This window comes from Octopus bimaculoides, chromosome 7, assembly GCF_046866305.1.
Source record: "Octopus bimaculoides isolate indiv1 chromosome 7, ASM4686630v1, whole genome shotgun sequence".
NCBI lineage: Eukaryota > Metazoa > Mollusca > Cephalopoda > Octopoda > Octopodidae > Octopus > Octopus bimaculoides.
The window spans coordinates 61245218-61267049 of NC_142934.1; positions in this window are offsets into that span (position 1 = coordinate 61245218).

Genomic DNA, 21832 nt, shown 5'->3' on the forward strand with positions numbered 1-21832 from the left:
CAGTCGAGTCGGTGTTTGTCCGTTCGTATTCATGAAGCCCGTTAGGAAAATCAACTTGCTAGCAGTTTTTAGCATGATATTAAAATATAGATCGAAAATAAAATATCTATGCCGAATTAATGAGAAATCTACACATTCACCATCCAGATATTAGCTTTAAATTTGTAGTAATAATTATTGGAGCATTCAGATACGTAATTAGCTGCCTCGGAACGAATCTTGAGAATCGGGGCTTCACAAAACTTGAAAGAACACGGCTAATTAGGAAAATAATAATTTGAAAATATTCAAACATTCAATAAATTTAGCATGCTTGATCTGTTTGATATAGATATATAGAGATTTGCGTTCTAATGTATATGCACGCGTAAGTGAAAACAACCTGATAAACGCAAGCAATGATATCAATCTTTACACACAAAGACTTGTGGGCTGATAATATGTACATTAATACATATACATATTGAATGTATGCATATATTCAATCTTACTTAAACACATATATGCATTCCTACATGCACACAAGCATACATACACACAAATGCATACAATAAGGCTTACACAGGTGCATAGACACAGACAAGTGATATATATATGTATGTATATATATATATATATATATATATATATATATATATATATATATATATATATATATATATATATGCGCATGATCTCCCTCCCTCTCCCTTTCTCTCTCTCTCTCTCTCTCTCTCTCTCTCTCACACACACACACACACACACAGATCTTCTATGGCTATACTAACACGTGAACATACATAGAAAACGAGTCCATATGGTCAAGGTTACATAATGCAAAAATCAATCAATTAATCAATTACTTGATCAGTAGGTATTTAAAATATTAATGTCCTTTTTGAAAATGTGGCAGTAGTTTGCAAACAGCATATGACCAATCTAGACATTTCGGTTCTGTTACACCAGTTAAAAAAATATAATTCTATAACTCCGTAGAAATTACTGACAAATAGATAGTTTTTCTCTCTATGGGAAGAAAATAGGATTTTATATCCCCGTAGTTTCCAAGCGCGTTAGAAGTAAAACATAAAACATAATATAATGCCTTTCAATCGGAAATCAGTGATGCTTAGCTTACTCGACAAGTTGGGGAAATTGTCTTTTCTTCTACAGAGCTTACTACACACTAATACATAAGGCTAAGTAAGATATCCATCTTTTCCTTTAAATGTAACAGTTTTCGCGTCGGTCTTCTAAATAGTGTCTATTTGATATGATGTGAATAGGTCCTTAAATGTGGCAAATCTGCTTAAGCAGACAAGATAGAGGCAAAATGTATTATTTCTTCACCTCTTGAACAGATTCATTATTTAAGGATCATAGACCAGAAATAAAGTAAATTGCATGATATGTATATATATATATATATATATATATATATATATATATATATATATATATATATATATATATATATATATTCTCTTTTACTCTTTACTCATTTACTTGTTTCAGTCATTTGACTGCAGCCATGCTGGAGCACCGCCTTTAGTCGAGCAAATCGACCCCAGGACTTATTCTTTGTAAGGTTAGTACTTATTCTATCGGTCGAACCGCTAAGTCTCGGGGTCGTAAACACACCAGCATCGATTGTCAAGCGATGTTGGGGGGACAAACACAGACACACAAATATATATATACATATAAATATATATATATACATATATGACATGAGCTGTTCGCATGAATTTAGATAATTCATTCTGTTGATGTAATACTGACTGACATACATAAAAATATTTTTAAACAAAATTAAATTTGCCCTTTCGAGTTGGAAAGATACGACAAAAGCCCAGTGATAAATATTGGAGGCTGTGAAAGAACAAGGGAAATAATTTCAAGATATCATGAGTGAATATCACAGCAAATTGAATTTTCAAGCTTGACAGATGAAAACTGTCATTGTATCTAGTTTTGTTTCTTCTATTCTTTTATTGTATTATAATATACAGCAGTGTGTACAGTAATGCAAAGTTGCATAACACTACCATACTATGGAGAATTCTACAAAAAACAAAATAAATAAAATCTAGTAGAAAGCTATAGAATCTTTATTAGTAGCAAAATACGATAATGAACAATTTAAAATCTGTTAACGACGTTTTCATCAATCACAATATATTTCTGTAACTTGACTCCTCACCACTACACACCAACAGCAATCATTAACCTTCAATGAAAGTCGCCTCATTAAGATGACAAGACTTTTGTGAGACTCTTGAAGCGTTAATGGGTTTAGGAAGGTTGTTCTAAAAATGGACTAAAATGGACTAAAAACTAAAAATGGACTTTGAAATGTTGATGCTCCAAATTAAACATAATAATATTAATAAAAGAAATATGAAAAATCATTAACAAAAGAATGTTAAACGCTAACGTAATCGTTGTTTTCAATATATGTTTGACAGAAAAGCTGTATTGAAATGATACCAAAACAAACATGTATGACGAAGCGGCTAAAACCGAACAAGGCGCATACGAATACCGGAAATGACTAATCGAATATCAAATACACATTACAACTAAGGACGTAAGAAAATCACCAATAAATTCTCAACTAAAAAATAAACACAAAAGCTTAACCGTCTTTATGATGACAAAATATTATTGTCTACACAAGAAGATAAATGATTTAACTTCATAGTAGACACTCAGCTCTGATCAATTTCGGCACTTATTTCCACCTTAATGGAAAGAATGATCAAAGCAGAAAATCGAATTTGAATTACTTTACCAGTCTCTCGAGCAACTTAGTGATAAAAGTATGAGACATGACGCCGAACTGCAATATTTATTCAAGTGTGAAGGTAATTACATACAGAGATATAAACAAAAGAACCAAAATGTACTTTACGTGAAACTTAAACTCGCTCTGCTAGATCTGGATAACGATGATAATATCATATATGCAAAAACGATAAGAGCAATCAGTTTGTTATTGTGAAGAAAGGCGAAAGCAATACCATAACCGACAATATCCATTGTTACCGTATATTGGTCAAAATTAGAAAGGACCGCTCTGTTCAATCAAAAGTGAATTACAAAGAGATAATTACTGTTACAAAGAAACAGATGTGAGTTACCCTTTTCAAATATATAGATATATAGAATAAAGGCTTAGTTCAGAATACATTGTGTTGCAGTAAAGACTCACAAACACACTAACAGCTCAAAGAAGCGGTGAACAGCATGATTGCTTGCTACTAATACGTGATAACAACAATATCTCATTTCTATCATTTCTTTCAAGGGACAAGATCGTGAAGGCCTTAAACTGAACATACAAAGGTTGATCTTCTACACTTAACATAAAGGAATGTTTAAAATCTTTAATATTATGTAAATAGAGGAATTTATCTGTAAAAATATGTGACAATTATTCGGTAGCCATGATAAAACTCCGAGTTTCGGATGCCGGGGTGGAAACCCACGCCGCCATCTCTTCAGTTATCTGAGCTTAAAAGGTCTGTATTTTTCTCCAAAAGCTTCTTAGAGAATAGTTCCCTTAATGGTATAGGTATGTTTTTCATAGAATAATCGAGGTAGTAGGCGTCCATATTGAATTCTTCTGAGGGACAAATATATATATATATATATATATATATATATATATATATATATATATATATGCATATATAGGTGCAGGTGTGGTTATGTGGTAAGAAATTTGCTTCCCAACCACATAGTTCCGGACTCAGTTCCACTGCGTGGCACCTTGGATGTCTTCTATTGTAGCCTCGGGCCAACTAACGAGTCTCGTAAGTAGATTTGGTAGACGGAAACTGAAAGAAGCCCGTCGAATATGTGTGTATATATATATGTGTGTGTGTGTGTGTGTGTGTGCGTGTGCGTGCGTGAGCGTGTGTGCGTGCGTGCGACGGCCTTTTTTACTTTTACTTGTTTCAGTCATCAGCCGTTACCATTCTGCTTGCGTACGAAGAAGAATGACACTTATTCGGTAGCCATGATAAAACTCCGAGTTTCGGATGCCGGGGTGGGAGCCCACGCCAACATCTCTTCAGTTATCCAGCCATTGAAAGTTCCTGTGAAAAATGACCGTTAAACAAAGAGAAATTACTGTGTGGTTGACCGTTAATAAGACAAAAGAGCTACAGACCGCTAAGTAACGGGAGGGGGTAAAGGTAAGGGAGTAGAAAAGTCTATACTTAGTGGTCTATGGCTCTTTTGTCTTAATAACGGTCAACCACACAGTAATTTCCCTTTGTTTAACGGTCATTTTTCACAGGAATTTTCAATGGCCAGGTAACTGAATAGATGTTGGTGTGGGTTCCCACCCCGGCATCCGAAACTCGGAGTTTTATCATGGCTACCGAATAATTGTCACATATTATATTTACAGATAAATTCCTCTATTTACATAATATCGAGGTCTCTTTCTTTCTTTTGTTGTCCTTTCTATCAATACATATATATGGCTGTGTGGTAAGTAGCTTGCTGACCAACCACATGGTTCTGGGTTCAATCCCACTCGTGGCACCTTGGGCCAATGTCTTCTACTATAGCCTCGGGCCGACCAAAGCTTTGTGAGTGGATTTAGTAGACGGAAACTGAAAGAAGCCCGTCGAATATATGTATATATATATGTATGTATGTATGTGTGTGTGTGTGTATATGTTAGTGTGTCTGTGTTTGTCCCCCCAACATCGCTTGACAACCGATGGTGGTGTGTTTACGTCCCCGTAACATAGCGGTTCGGCAAAAGAGACCGATAGAATAAATACTAGGCTTCCAAAGAATAAGTCCTAGGGTCGACTTGATCGACTAGAGGCGGTGCTCCAGCACGGCCGCAGTCAAATGACTGAAACAAATAAAAGAGTAAAAGAGAGAATATATATCCCTTTATAGTGTTCATTATTTCTAGAAAAGCATATTATGATGTTAAAATGGTATCTACCTTTTTGTGACTTAGAAAAACATGTATGGATACGTTGCATGCGAGTTATTTGTTATTTAGGCTTTTTCACAACAGATATAGTAACGTTCAAGTAAGCAGTCCAGAATATTAATTATGAATATCTTCCTTGAGGTGTAATATAATTACTTAGGAATACACGTCTGACTGAATAAATTATGCATAGAAAATAATATTAGCTGGTGTAAATTACAGCGTTACGACTCTTCTAACATTAATTTTCATTCATATATTGGATGAGTGACTAGTTCGTTTTTATTCACCAGCTCATTCTGGTATTGTCTAGTTTAGGTGATATCTTTGGCTCTAAATTAGTCTTGAAATTTAATGACACCAATAGAAATGAATTTGCAATAAACCAAGTTCTAATGAATTATTTCAATGTTGCATTACCGTGAACAACTTCACCGTTTTTTAAATAAATATCATTAATATAGTAATCTGGCTGTTTGGTTAACACACGTAGTGGTCTTTGATTCGATCCATTGTGTGGCACCTTAATCAAATGTCTAGCGTGTGGAACTGGAAAACTTAACTATTAGATAGAAATCGATCAATAAAATGAGTACTATGAAACGAATCACTGGTGCTAACAGGATAGACTTAAGCCTTTGAAGATGGTGCCTCATCATAGACGCAGTTCAATGGTTGGAAACAAGAGAAAGAAAAAAGAAAGAATAATATATTCAATTCTATACTTCTCGATAAAATTTAGTCTTGTACCAAATCGTAAGCTATCACGTTTTCAGCATTTAAGAGTGGTGAAGATAGTATACATTATATTCCTTAATTTGTTATCAGAGATTAGATTTAAATAGCCAAACAGACGGCAATGTTCGTTTCCTATTTTCGCCTATCCCAACCCCCATTTCAATTTACAATAAACAACTTTAGCAGGGAATAACATGACATTTTCCATTTCCCAAAGTCAACAGGCATGGGATGTTGCGCTAATTCAACCAATTCAGTTTGGCCCATCATGGAACGTAATTCAGTCCACTGCCCATCTAAATATGCTTAGTTTTACGCTCTTCCGTATACATTGGTGTACGCGTGTGTGTGTGTGCGCGCGTCTAAATACCAAGTTACTGCTGTGTGTAAAACATGTACTGTGAATTCAATTAGAACTTATACATTACTGCTACTTATTTTGAAAAATACAAATCCTAAAGCGAATAACAAACTTTTTCTCGAATATAAATCGAGTAATTGAACCAGCTAGGAGAAGCTGATGATCGAAGGTTGTAATGGACAGAGATTTGTGTGTCACATAGCTAGCTAGAGGCGATGGAACTAATCAACGGCAGCATTCGTCCTAGTTCTCTGGACTGCCATGTTAGCTTAGCGATAAATATTAATACCTAGTACTGCTGCCGTAGTCTCCTTTAGAGAGATTTAGAAATAATAATATTTCTATAAATCGAGTAATCCTGGACATCAATTATCTGAATATCATGGTGAATTGAAGTTTGTAAACTTTGCATGCATTTACAGCGTAACAGACTGAGCGAAAGATGAATGTTATTGACGTAAACGTCATGAAGGAAGCTGTTAATGAAAATTGCCAAATAGCTTGTCTGTAATAGGGCACACTAACAAATCATCCTGCTGTGTAGTAATGTATATAAGTTTATATATACGTTCGTTTTCATTTTTAAGTAATAAAGTAAATTATTCCGTTGATAGTATATATTATAAGTGAAAGAATGTGTCTCGGCGCGCGTGTGTGTGTGTGTATACAATTATGTATGCATTTATGTGTATATCAACATATTTACATATGAGAGAATCTGTGTGCGTGTGTGTGTGTGTGTGTGTAAAAATCCCGGTTTACTCGTCTTCATTCATGTAACATTGATTTAATTATATACACCTGCACATATACACACAAATGTATGCATGGACGCATATATCTATGTAGCTATGCATTGTGCATGTAGGAATACAACTTTGTATGCATCTTTGTATGCAACTTTGTATGCAAATTGTATGCATCTTTGTATGCATCTTTGTATGCAACTTTGTATGCAACTTGTATGCATCTTTGTATGCATCTTTGTATGCAACTTTGTGTCCATCTATGTCGACGTACATATATGTAAAAGTGCGCATGTGTTATGTGTGTACGTTTGCCAGTCTATGAACTTAAGGTCGTTTATATATTCTTTTTCAATATAATCTTCCTGCGAGAGAGAGAGAGAGAGAGAGAGAGAGAGAGAGAGAGAGAGAGAGAGAATGAGAGACAGAAAGAAAGAGCGAGAGAGCAATCAATATAATTTTAAACGGATTCTTCTTTATTCAGTTTATCATTTATTCAATTTTCAAATAAATCTATTTTTAAACGCATCAGAAGTTAATTATCGTAATTCATTCAGTAAAATTTGCAAAGAATTGGCATCAAAGCAGTACCGCTGTGCTTTAGTCTAACAAAAAAAAATCCTATTACCATTTTGTTGTACACTTGCCATGTTTGCAACGCTGTATATCTTGAAAAAAAAATTTGACTTAGTTTACATGAAAAATTTATTTAGTTGCTGTATACTAACAGGAAAATCGAAAATATATATATAGAGAGAGAGATATGTTGCATCTAACATAGGAATTATATATTTATATCATCTTTTACTTGTTTCAGTCATTAGACAGCTGTCTTTCTGAAAGTTGTTTTAGTCAAACGTCACGACGTCAACACTTTTTGTCAATGGGTTTCTGTGCCAAAACGCTAAGTTGCAGCGACGCAAAACAACCAGCACCATTGTGTATATACGACAGGCTTCATTCAGTTTCTTTCAACCAAATCCGCTCACTATGGTTTATTCGGCTCGCGGCTATAGTAGAAGACACTCAGCCAATGTGCTACGCGGTGAAACTGAACCCTGAACCATGTGACAGGGAAGTCACATATATGTGTGCGTGTGTGTGTATTTGTGTGTGAGTGTGTGTACGTATATATATATATATATATATATATATATATATATATATATATAATTATTTTAAGGCAGAAAGTCAAAACAAGACTTATCTCCTCCATACTGAATTAATGTCGAAGCATTTGATTTTTATCATTAACATGATTAACATTAACATACAGATTCCGTATGTCAGACTGTATGTGTGTGCGATCTCTGTGGTAGGTGATTCCCAAAGACTCATCCCTTTTATGATGCTCCCCAGTATCTTCTTACTTTGTGGAATGGACATGATGGATATCATTTCAGTATTCTACATATTGAACCTGCAACACGAGAGCCAATTACAAAGCAAAAGGTGTTGTCAAATGACTTCTATTCTTACCAACTGATGTTAAGGCCACAACTATCAAATCAATTACACATGTATCGTATTCTATTTCAACAATACTTGGTTGATATGTATGTTAAAGTTGAGAGTGAGAGTCTCCTCTACATTCGTAACAATCAAAAAAGTTAAGGGCTAAAAATCATAACACTACAACAAATCTCGGATCTTTTTTAAAACGGGGGCCACATTTTTCATTAACGAAACACTTTGAAACTTGGAACACTGGTAGAATGTGTCATATAAAACATCTTTTTCTCTTAGTCTTCTTTAAAAAAAAAAGAAATCCATAAGTTATTCCATGTTAAAGTTGTCGTATTTCTGTAATTTCAACCAATCACTGACGTCCATTCCTGCCGCTATACATTAAGTGCCGACTACATAAACAAACGATTCTGAAACAATTAACCCTAACCCTAACCCTAACCCTAACCTTAGGGTTAGGGTTAGGGTTAAAGCAAATTTAAAATGAAAAAAGCAAATAAAACGAAGGTATGGAGATTAAATACGCTTTACATCGCTTAATCAGCCAAAGGAGTAAATGTAAACAACTGAATACTTGTCAGTGATTGGTTGAAATTATCGAAATAAGACAATTTTTTACATGAAATAAATTCGAATACGAAAATATTTTTCTGTTCTATAACACAAAATAGATAAGTATACGAAGTTTGAAAGTCTTTCCGTACCAAAAATACTACGTAAAACATTAATGAAAAATGTGGCCCCCGTTTTAAAATAGATCCCAAATTTCGGGGTCAAGAAAAAAACATAGTTCTCATGTACATTTATTTATGAAGTTTATTGTGCTAAATTCAAATTTTCTAACAAATTTCCTATCACGTCACATTTTCTTGTAAATTACCGACTTAACAACCATGCAATCTCTACCTATTTCCACAATACCATAAATTTAGTTTGCTCCTAAAGTCGGATTAAATATGTCCATTGTAATTAATTCATAAATATATAATGAATCGGCATGTTTGTTAGCATTATATAATGTATTAACCTACATTTTAGTATTTACTTCTTCGTTTATAAGACTCTCAGGTTTGTCACACTTCAGGTTCCAGCAGAAGTCAGCCAACATAGCTGGGCTCCATTTTCCCTAATGCCTGTTTTCCACTGACGCTATATCTTGATGGAATCTTTTTCCATGTTCATTACTCATCTCCTGCATTCACTGAGAAAAAGGACAGATGAAAATGAAGAAAGTGTATCTTCAGTGACATATTGCATCTGAGAACTTGGTAGCACTTGATTAGGCTCTGCACTATACTCTCTCGCTGGGCCACTTGGTGCTTTCCCAGAAGTCCTGTGCAAACATCTTTGAATGCATGCCAGGCCGCTAACTCGGTTTCATCCATTGTCGCCTAGAAATCTCCATCAGCTATAAGTTGACGAATTTGCCTCTTTAATCGATTAAAAATTCTTCAAGGTGGTGTCCCAGCATGCCGCAGTCTAGAGACTTAAACAAGTTGTAGAGTAAAGATAAAAGATTAAATTATGTTTCCTAATATTCCGCCACCCTTACAGTCAGAAAGATTGCAATGCCTTTCAATTCGATCATGTCTATTCAATCAACGTTGTGCAGAAGCTAAATAATAGCAACTAGTTATCGAACAACTTAGGTAAAAAGTAATAGAAAATCATTCAAAGATTCGATTTTTGTTCTTTAATAATTCATAGCTCGGTCACCAAGTTTAATAATTGCAAAAGGTTGTCTGCAAGAAGCTAAATAAGAAACTAACCAGCATGCTGTCAACGGTAATCAATATCTTTATCTAATTCTTTAACATTAAACGCCTTTTCACCTGTGAACGAAATTTTCACTTTCAGTAGAATTTTATCGTTTATTGAATTTGTTTATGTCTTGAAACATATTTAAAAACAGTCAGTCGACTGTTACTGTTCTCATTTTCCTTCGAAAAATGATAATCTGTGAATAACTTACAATCTGCTATTTTCACACTCTTTCTAAACTAATGAGCAAAGTCAAATAAGATGTCACACAAACTGACAGTTAATTTTATCACCTCAACAGTACTATAAAACACAGTTTGTTACCTAATTAATGCCAGCTGTTTAACAGATGTATTAATTGAGACATCGTAAATTCGACAAATGACACTTTACTTCGGAATGCCATTGTTTACTGCAGTAATTTGGTGTCTGAAATGGGAAAGCAATAGTGTATATGCAATTAACAATCGTCATCAGATTACTTAGTCCCTTTAATGTTTTCATGAAAGAGATGTTGGACAATTGTAATAATTGTGCTGCTATTCGTGTTGCTGTTGTTTTTAAGCACAAGTAAACCCCGATCAAACAGACATACTGTACCTATGTACAATATCAATTGTCTAGGTACGATCTATAAATCTATCATTTTATATATAATACATTCCTTCACCTAGTTGGTGATTATATAGCCACTCTGACAAGCAGTTCAGTATGTGTTAGACCGACCGTGCTGTTTTTTAAAAATTTTATTTAATCTTCGGCCCTTATCGCCTTCCTCACTTCCGACTGCCAGTAAAATGTGGGTCTCGGTATGTCTATGATCAAAAGCGTTTCTATATTTTCTTTCCAAACACAATATATTTGGAATTACATTGTTTAATGTGCCCATCATCATTTACGAAAGTAGCGTGTGATTTTCTGAATATTTTGTTGCTATTACTGAATTCTACAGGACACACACTACTGCGACGATGTGACTTAGGGATAGTGGCATTATTAAAATAATGATGGGAACTGTAGTAGAATGTTGCCAATGTATGATCTTTTGATACATATAAGATAGATTTCGTTTGACATAACTCAGTGCCACTTTCAAACCAGATAGAAATATAAGAAGACAATAAATCACGACATATAATTAGAAATCATTTTATAAACCTGAAGCTAAGAAAAATGAAATCGAACATGGAGGGATATGATGCCAGATCAAAACAAAATAGGGGTGGCTGTCGTCGTAATTTTGCTGTTGTTACCATGTGCGCATAAGCGAAAGCAAGGTGTTGTAATCACTTGTCTTTGTTTGTCTGTGTTTGCAAAATTACTGGAACACGACTGAACGGGTTTTCGCCACATTTGACAGAAATACTCTATGGGTGAGCGGATCGAAATGATGAACATTTGATTTCATTATCTTAAAATATATATACATATTAATCAAACTTATCAAACTTACATATTTCCCTATAAGCAAGTGGTCATATTATTTTGCTCACTTTCTTTTTTCATATGAATCGACCTTCGTCAGCGTGTGTATAGATCATGGTGTTCCTATACGCATAGACATGTGTGCGTACATACATACATACAACCATACATACATGCGACTGTGTGTGTGTATGTGCGTGCGCGAATATATGTATGTGTACACTGATTTATTTACGAGTTGATTTCTTCATTTCGCCGGAGTATAAATACCTATAATGGTGATACTTTAAAAAAAATTAATTCAGTTCAGTTAAGAGATGGGATATAACGCATTGTAAGACATATTATAAATTGCGAAAAAAATTATCTGCGTGCAGGGTATGCATAGCCCCTCCGATGCCTTTTTTTGTTATTTTTTTCATTAATGTTACTGTTACTGTTGTTGTTAATGATGTTATCATTTAGCCTTAGATCAGTCTTGATCGGCGAAAACTTTGGTAGCACTTTTTCTGTTATTCCAAAATAGTGTATCCGTTACCATACTATTTGATGTGTTAATTCCTTATATTTACAGATAGTAGAATGCGAGCTAAAAATGGATTTAGTCGCTACTTCTGATAGGTCGAAAAACAATGGAGACACTCCCTAATTTTTTTTTCCGGAATAAGTGTTTATTTTTTTTTCTTTTCTCTCTCTCTCTTAAAATTTTTTATCACATCGTCTGCTTTATCTTTTCCTTCAGGACAGTTTCTTGATTCCACGTGTGAGCCAATATAAAACATTTCTCAGATTATAGCGAAGGAATCAGAAGAAACAATAATACTAATTGACATGGTAAGGAGGCGGGCTGGCAGAGTCGTTACCACACCGGTAAAATGCTTAGCGGCATTTTTCCTGGGTTTACGTTTTGTGCTTAAACACGAACAGAGTCGACCTTGCCTTCCGTCCCTTCGGGTTTGATGAAATAAGTACTAGGTGAGTAATGGAGTCGATGTAATCGACTAACCCCTCCCAACAAAATTTCAAGCCTTGTACTTGTTGCAGAAAAAATTTTTATTGACATGGTTAGTCATGGCTACATCATACTAACGGTTAGTCACTGTTACTGATACTAGTACAGTTAGTGATGCAGTTTTCATTAAAATTGATATTATTCGAAATTTCGTAGAAGTCGAGATTTCTTAGCATAGAAAATAAACACTATGCCGTAATCTCTATAATCCCAACAACCTTTGTTTTTATCTCATTAAGGCCCTTCGACAATAACATAAACGTTGCCATGCACCATTCTTCCTTTATTAGAAACCTCTAGCCTTATAGTTATTTGAAATCCTACAAATTTGTGTGGAGGGGAGAGTAGTTAATACCATCATGAATGTTAATGGTATTAAATATCGACCCCGGAGAGATGAAAGGCAAAATTGACACTAGTGGGATTTTAACTCAGTAGGAAACAGGGATGGCAGAAATAGCACTGGGCATCTTAGCAGATACGCTTGCAATTCTGTCAGCTCGTCACCTCAGATGAAAGAAATAATAATAATACTGTATGACATTTATTTACTTTTATACTTTTATGGCTCAATCAGAGGAGAGAGAGAGAGCGGTTGCCACGACCTCTTCCGGGGCCATCAAAGTTGGTGAAAGAAGATAGATAGATAGAGAGAGAGAGAGAGAGAGAGAGAGAGAGAGAGAGAGAGAGAGAGTCGTATTTGACTTACTAAACTTTGGATTGATGTTTTCTGTAAGCTTCCTAACCATTAGTCAGTTGTCCACTTTCAGTTTTATAAAAATAAACTATAGAATAACGGTGTTAAATTAGTTACAGTTTGTGGGCAATAAAATAGTGACCCATAAATGGAAAACAAAAGATTATTTGTATTTCATAGAACACGAAAGACATTTTCAAGGGACGAGGAAATATTGTGCCGAAAATACCTACCACAGTACAAAACTAAGCTGCTGCAAACTTGAACTACCTACAGCTTGACACGTTGGTCAAGCTGCTCTCAGGTAATCTTTTATCTGTTCTTTTACCTGTTTCAGTCTTTTGACTGAAGCCGTGCTGGGGTATTGCCTTGAAGGGTTTTTAGTCGAATAAATCAATCCCAGGACTTTTTAAAAGCCTGGTACTTATTCTATCGGACGCTTAAGCCGAGCCGATAAGTTATGGGGACGTAAACACATCAACACCGGTTTTCATGCGGTGGGGGGACAAATACAGGCTCAAAGACACAAGCACATAGATATGCGCATAGATAGATAGATAGATAGATAGATAGATAGATAGATAGATAGATAGATAGATAGATAGATAGACGACAAGCTTCTTTGAGTTACCATCTACCAAATTCTCTCACAGGGCTTTGGTTGACCTGAGGCTATAAGCACATTTTCCCAATGTGCTACGCAGTGGGACCCAACCCGGAACCATGTGGTTGGGAAGCAAGCTTCTTACCACACAACCACTTGTTTTTGTTTTTCTAATTTTTCCCCGTTGTTTTTTAAGGGAATATGAAAGCTTCTGTGTCTTTCTCAAGGTTCTAATAGTACAGGAGAAATTAAATATTTTCGACCAAGCGCCGAAATCGGTTTTATAGACTTTAAACCGAAGCTATGGCCTCTAGGGACCTATTTCTGACGTAACAACAGATTTTGTGAGATCCCCTGTTTTCTCAAGTATCTAAAGTCTCACTTGTTTTCCTCTAATTCAGTTAGTACTCAAGAGCCCCGAGGCTTGTTATAATGATTTCTATTATTCCAATGAAAAATATGTAAGTGGATACAATGGATATTATTTGATAAAACAAAAAGATAAAACTTACTTTGATAGTTACATATTATATATCATTACCATCGAGCAGAAAGTGTTATGAGCCGACAGCGTGACAAAACAGAACGTCAATTAATAGATGTATTTGGATGATATGCCTGTCACATCATAAAATAAACAATAGAGCAATACAGTTGGCTGATAATGGAACGTCCATATGGACACAAAAGAATACGTTCAGAAAGATAAGAAAAATATTTATTGTTATTCAGTTTCGTTTAGCCATTACAACGAACCCCATGCTAAGACACCATTTTTATATAACCGTTTTGAAAGAAAAATCTTTTCTACCACTGAATCAGGAGCGTTTGTCGTTAGATTGTAAAACGATAAGCTGTATAATCCCATTAAAGTCCACCGTTGCCCACATAGCATACATCTAGGTCAAAACAGCCTAACCATCCTTAAACTATATTCAAGGCAAGAGTTTAATTCATCACAGTTAATCGATGGCGATACAAAACATCATCTGTTTGACTGATATACCTGTACAGTATTGATTTAGCCAGCTTCAACGGTCATATCTTTTATCACCTTTCTGAAATTGCCATTAATAGTTACCATTGTATTGACAAACCAGCGAGGGCGCCAATATCGAGTCGCTCGATAAGCTAGAAACGCCAACCAGATCTTCCTTATATAATTTCCATCGAGCGTAAATGTGGAATAATGTATTGTACTTCATAGTCACAAACTCGCAAAAAAACAAGCGTGATGGCCATGGACTAATAGCCTTTGATCCGAAGTTTGTCCTAAAAGATTTGACCCTGGGTTACACAAAGATAATAATAACCATTGGACTCATTCAAATACTTAAAAAGTGTAAATTGATCAATAACATATAACGTATTTACTAAAGCTATATATTAAACATCCATTTATAGCTAACGCCATTAATTATTGGCTAAAAGACGTAGAGGACAAAAGAATTATATACGATTGCTGATAATATTTCAATTACAATACGTTAAGAAATGTATATGCGCGTGTGCTTGTGCGAATGTGTGTATGTGCGTACGTATATGTGTATGTTTGAATATGATTAAAGACTGTGATTCATTCGCTCTTCACTATAGCAAGTTGTCTCCGTTGTTAAGATACCCAGCTCTTGATGCTCCTAACTATAAACCGACATATATATGTATTTATGTATATATATATATATATATATATATATATATATATATATATATATATATATATATATATATATATATATATATATATATATATATATATATATATATATATATATATATATATATATATATGTATGTATATGTATGTATATATATGTATGTATATATATGTGTATGTATATATATGCATTTTCCACTTCTTTTATTTATATATATATATATATATATATATATATATATATACACGACATATATGTATACACACGACAGCTTCTTTCAGTTTCCAAATACTGTTCCTATGCCTTTGGTTGGACCGGAACTATAGTTGAAGACACTTGCCCAAAGTGCCAAGCAGTGGAGCTCTAATCCCAGAACCATACATTTGGGAAGCAAAAGAACTTTCCACACAGCCATGCATTCTCCTATTATGTAAATAATTTGCAGTTTATCTGTGTCATTGGCAAAGAAATGGTTGTTTTTCACATCAATAGACGCAAATAGTAAAGAAAATAATAAACCTGCTTCAAATCATTACTTTTTCGGATGAATACAAATGAGAAAATATTAAACTGAAATTATCATTTGAAAAATCAATACTATTTAATAATGGAATCCAAATATAATTTAGAATTACAGAAAAGAAGAACAAAATAATGCTTTTTATTTGTTTTCGTAAAATATTACCAAGACGATTGAAAAGCGTTTTACTAATGTTACTATTTGTCTGTTGTAAATGACGTTGAATTCCAGAAGTCGAAGATGAGACTATTGTCCAAATGTTTCTGACACTTGACTGTACACAAAATCAGGCTTGGATAGGCTATTACAAGAAGTAAGCCATATAAGACATGGATTATCATTGGTTGGACTGCACTGCTAAAAAACATTCAAGGTAATTTTTCGTCTAGGCATGCCATTCAGAAAGAATCGCGGTCTGCAGTTTGCCTGTGACTGCTCTAAATACCTCAATCTGACTGACTGTCAATTAGTGCTATGAAGAGGAAGTAAATTTACAAAGGAAGGAAATCTTGGGCCACATTTATGCTCTTTTTAAAGATATCAGGTCCCTAAGAGAAAATAATTACCTTATCGTCTTCTATAACAAATTGTAAACAAAATTTTGTCATTATTTGTGGTGTTGAGAAGATGAAAGGAGTATCTGTAATTTGTAATTTCGTTCTAAGATTTTCGATATTTTACAGAGATACAATGGTGAAAGATGTGAACATGCATCTGTATGTATGTATGTATGTATGTATGTATGTATGGGTGTATGTGTGTATGTATGTATGTATGTATGTATATATGTTAATGTATGTATGGTTGTATGTATGTATATATTTACATTCCACGTTCGTCAACTGCTAGACAGACACACGCACACACACACACACACACACACACACACGCACGCACGCACTCGCACGCGCGCGCTCACAACACTCACACACGCATGCAGACACACATGACTGCTTCATGGACAGATTCCGTATTTCAACAAAATTCAGCTCATAATGAAGGCTATAATATAAGACTTGTCAAGGTGCTACACTGTGGTATCGAACCAGAACTTCATGGTTCTGAATCAAAATTTCATAAACTTGCCATGCCTGCTCCCACTTTTATTGGATTCCTTTCTAGTTAAAAATACTTTGATTAATAATTAACAAACTAGTATTATTGCTCTTGCGGTTATTCTTATTTGGTGCCAGACCAACCACAATCGAATAAACCTTTGATCATAGGCATTTCATTCAAGAGCATATAATCTGTTTTTTCACGCCTAAGTCCATATTATGCATGAGATGTTTCAATGTCCCCTCAAATATTTTTGCTTTGGGTGTGGGCAGGAATTTACTTGGGTACGAATTTTGTCTTTCTTCGTAATGCTTGGGTGCATCGAATTCCATCTTCAATTAAAGAAATCCGATTCCATTTGCAAAACCTTGTATGCGCAAAAATTTTTTTGTGTACCATTTGTTAAACTTGTAGGCACGCATAAGTGCACACTATATATAGACCATTTGTCTCCTTCTAGCAGTAAGGTGGTGGGGTATGGTTTGAGCCAGATTTGGTTGCTGTTTTTAACTGATCAAACGGCTATCTTGAAATTTCATTAATATGCAAGGAATAATTTTGTCATAACTGGAATAATCTTGTGATAAAATGGTATCCTGCGACCTGAAGAATACCTCTTGAATGTTGAACTCCTGGAACGTTTTAGAACGTAGCAGATTATTCCAGCGAGTTCTAAATGTTGGGAAGATATAACAAAATGAAAAAACAAACTGTCTTTATATAACAGCTATACAGAGGCAGGCATAGCTGTATAATTAAAAATCTCGCTACAGGCATAAGCGTAGCTACGTGATTAAGAAATTCGCTTTGCAACTGCGTAATTTCGGATTCAAACCCATTGCACTTTACTTTGAGCTAGTGTCTTCTATTATAACCACAAGCCGATCAATGCTTTTTGAGAGAATGTAGCAGACGGAAACTGTGTGGAAACCTGCGCGCGCGCGCGTTTGTGAGCATGCACGCGTTTGTGCTTGCGAGCGATCGTGTCTTTATGTGTATGTGCGTGTGTATTTGTTTCTGCCACAGTTTGACAATAGTTGCTGATTTGCTTACGCCGCTTCAACTTAGTTCCAAAGAACGATTATCAGACTTAAAAATATACCGTTGAAGTTGATTTATTTGACTAAACACTTCCAGGTGGAACCCAGCACGGCAGCAATCCGATGACTGAAACAAATAAGAGAATAAGAACACAAAAGCAAAGAAATTACTGGAGATATTTTCACTAAAGAAAGACAAAAACAACTATTCGTTGATCTTTTGTTAATATCTCTGTAGACACTAAGGCGGTGAGCTGGCAGAGACGTTAGCACGCCGGGCGAAATGCTTAGCGGTATTTCGTCTGTCGCTATGTTCTGAGTTCAAATTCCGCCGAGGTTGACTTTGCCTTTCATCCTTCGGGGTTGATAAATTAAGTACCAGTTGCGTATTGGGGTCGATCTAATTGACTGGTCCCCTCCTCAAAAATTTCGGACCTTGTGCCTAGAGTAGAATAGAATATTTCTGAAGGCAGTAAGGCGGCGAGCTGGCAGAATCGTTAGCACGCCGGGCGAAATGCTTAGCGGTATTTCGTCTGCCGCTACGTTCTGAGTTCAAATTCCGCCGAGGTCGACTTTTCGTTTCAACCTTTAGGAGTCGATGAATTAAGTACCCGTGAAACACTGGTGGTCGATGTAATCGACTAGTCCCCTCCACCACAATTTCAGGCCTTGTGCCTATTGTAGAAAAGAATCGTAAGCATGCTAGGAAAAACGCTTAGTGGCATTCTGAATTCTAATTCAGCCGAGGTCGACTTTGCTTTTCATCACTTTCGGGGTTCGATGAAATAAGTACCAGCTGAGCACTGGCGTCGATGTAATCGACTTAACCCGCTCTGAAATTGCTGGCCTTGTAACAAAATTTGAAATCAATATTTCTGAAGGCATCAAGGCGATGAGCTGGGAGAATCTTTAGCACGCCGGACAAAATGCTTAACGGCATTTCGTCCGTCTTCAGGTTCTGTGTTCAAATTCCGCCGAGGTCGACTTTGCCTTTCATCTTTCGGAGTCGATAAAATAAGTACTAATTGAGCACTAAGGTCGATTTAAATCGACTTATACACACACCCACCACCCGAAATTGAAGGACTTGAGCCAAAATTTGAAAACCATATTTCTGAAGGCGTTCCGCTATTCTCGTTCCTCATATATTCGTATAACGTAGAACGCTTTCGCTGACATGGCAAGAGACCAGCCCCCAAGGCAGATGTTTCCATACAAAAAAGAACTCCGAAATGCTCTTTTTTTTTTCCTTTTTTGCTTTCGTTTGTGAGGAATAGTTTTATGCAATCAACCAAGCAGCTTGACAATGAACGGTTTCCAGTTCTATTGATATGGAAAAATCATGCAAACAATTTCTTGAGTGCTTATTTAAAAGTTAATCATCTGAAAAACAAATATGTTACCAGTATTGAAATATTTTTATTTTGTTTCGTTTTCCTTTTATTTTCCCTTTCATCAATACAGACATGTATCATTTCATCCCGCAACCACATTTAAATGCAAATTTCTATTGAAATTGTTTCGGGAAGTTTTTCTAATACAAGAAATAAAAAGAAAAGTATGTACAATACAAACAGACAGCGCTGATGCAGTAACTTCGAAGAGTTTAACTAAACTATCATGTTTATTGTTCGTTAACTACCCCCTGCCTGGAGTGAATATATCAGCACACAATGTATTAGCTTTGAATGTGTTTCGTAAGCTAAGAATGTAGAATATATGTAATACGTAAAATATGCTACTAGATCCAAACTTGATTTATTTATAAAGACTTTGACTTAAACTTTATGTAAATATTAGTAAGCGGTAAAAACGCTCTCATTGTTCTTTATTTTACAGAACGATCGTACTTTCGTTTAATCATGTCAGCTGTCAAAACAATCCAATCAAAGTAATTCTATTAAATATGCTGTAAAAAAATTCATCTGCGAGAAATTCATATTAACATAAGAATAGGAAACGAGGTTAGAAAATATGACGCTGAATCGACCAGTTAGAGAACTGTTTTCGATGACAGCTTATGTCCATGCTAAAGAATATTGTTGTTAATTGTATAATGTCAAGTCTTAATTATTTTTACAAATCACTCCCACGTTTTTAAGAAGTATTTCTTTCTTTCTGCTTGACAGTTTCTTATACTTAGAATTTAGATTATGCTAAGAAAAAAAAAAAACAATTAGCATGTATGACTGGAGATTAGTACTACGTAATAAAGTGATTAAAACAACAAATGAAATTATAAGCTGATTAACCAATGTGTTGAATTTCAGTCAATAATCCTACATGCTATTACATTATTAGCAGAAACATTTTACACCTCTCGCTACTTAGATCTTATATTTTAGCAGAATAAAAAGAATAATATTTTATATGACAATGTCTTACGTTTAAACAAATATCAAATTGCTAGAACATAGCACAAGAGTATTCAAAGTCCCAGTCGCTGCCTTGATGATGATGATGATGATGATGATGATGATGATGATGATGATGATAATGATAATGATAATGATAATGATAATAATAATAATAATAATAATAATAATAATAATAATAATAATAAGAAGAAGAAGAAGAAGAAGAAGAAGAAGAAGAAGAAGAAGAAGAAGAAGAATTTCTTTCCTGGCCACAAGGACGGGAAAATCATGAAAATAAGATATAAAGAAAACAAGAAAACAAAAACAGTTAACATGAAAATTAATCAGAAATTCCACAATAGGAGGAGTAACATTGAGGAGCAGCCAAGGACACCCCCCACCTTCACAAACCTGAATCAATCTGACTATCAAAAACAACACAGAGAGCTGCCCCTTTCCCACTCGTTCTCACTAGCCTCGAGGCACAAATTCAGAGTTGTGGACAGCACTTACTCTTCACCTTCATCTTCCTTTCCAAGTGGAACTTTAAGAGAAGTTGGCTGAAGAAAAAAAGGGTCTGTCCTTGGTCCTTTCAGTCTCTTCGACCACACATCCTTTTTAGCCATCGGCAACAGGCAGAGGAAAGCTCCCTACCTTTCTTGTCCAAACGAGAGCGGCTGGATTATCTTTACGACGGAATCGACTGATAAATTGATCCGTTCAACATGCGATAGCAGCTGTTCGATAAGACCACAGCTCAGCAATGCTGTACAAAAGAGTGACAGATGGCTTCGTAGCTCCGAGGGCATCTCGAGTAGATGCGGCTGATGTCACTAATCTTCATATAGAGTTTACCACAAGTCGACAATGCACCGGTAGAACTTCCAGGCCAGGTATTACTGAAAATTATCGATAGACCCTGAACCGAAAGTACTCCGAAAAAAATTACCTAGTTGATCTTCTCGATACCCATGGTTTCACCGAGGATGTCGTTCTTCTTGCCCATCACTAATCCACTATAGAACAGTGAAATTTCCACCGACGTCATTTCCAAATTGGCAAAGGGTCTGACGATGCTCTAGGAGTAAGGCACATTATCTCGCTCTACGCTTAGTCCAGAGACGAGCTATGGAGAGAAAGTGTCTCACAAATACCCCCATCACACACACGCATATAAATATACATACACACACACACACAAACACACACACACACACACACACACACACACACACACACACACACAGATATATATATATATATAATAAGAGAAAAGAACATGGGCATAACTTGAATCTCCTTTATTCCAGTTGTTACATGTTTCAATTTCATCAACACATGACGTCACACTAAATCTGTAACAAGTGTACCAAGTTATGCCCTTCTTTTTCTTATTAATATAGCAGTGTTCTTTGTATTAGGAAGTTCATAGCCCACCATCA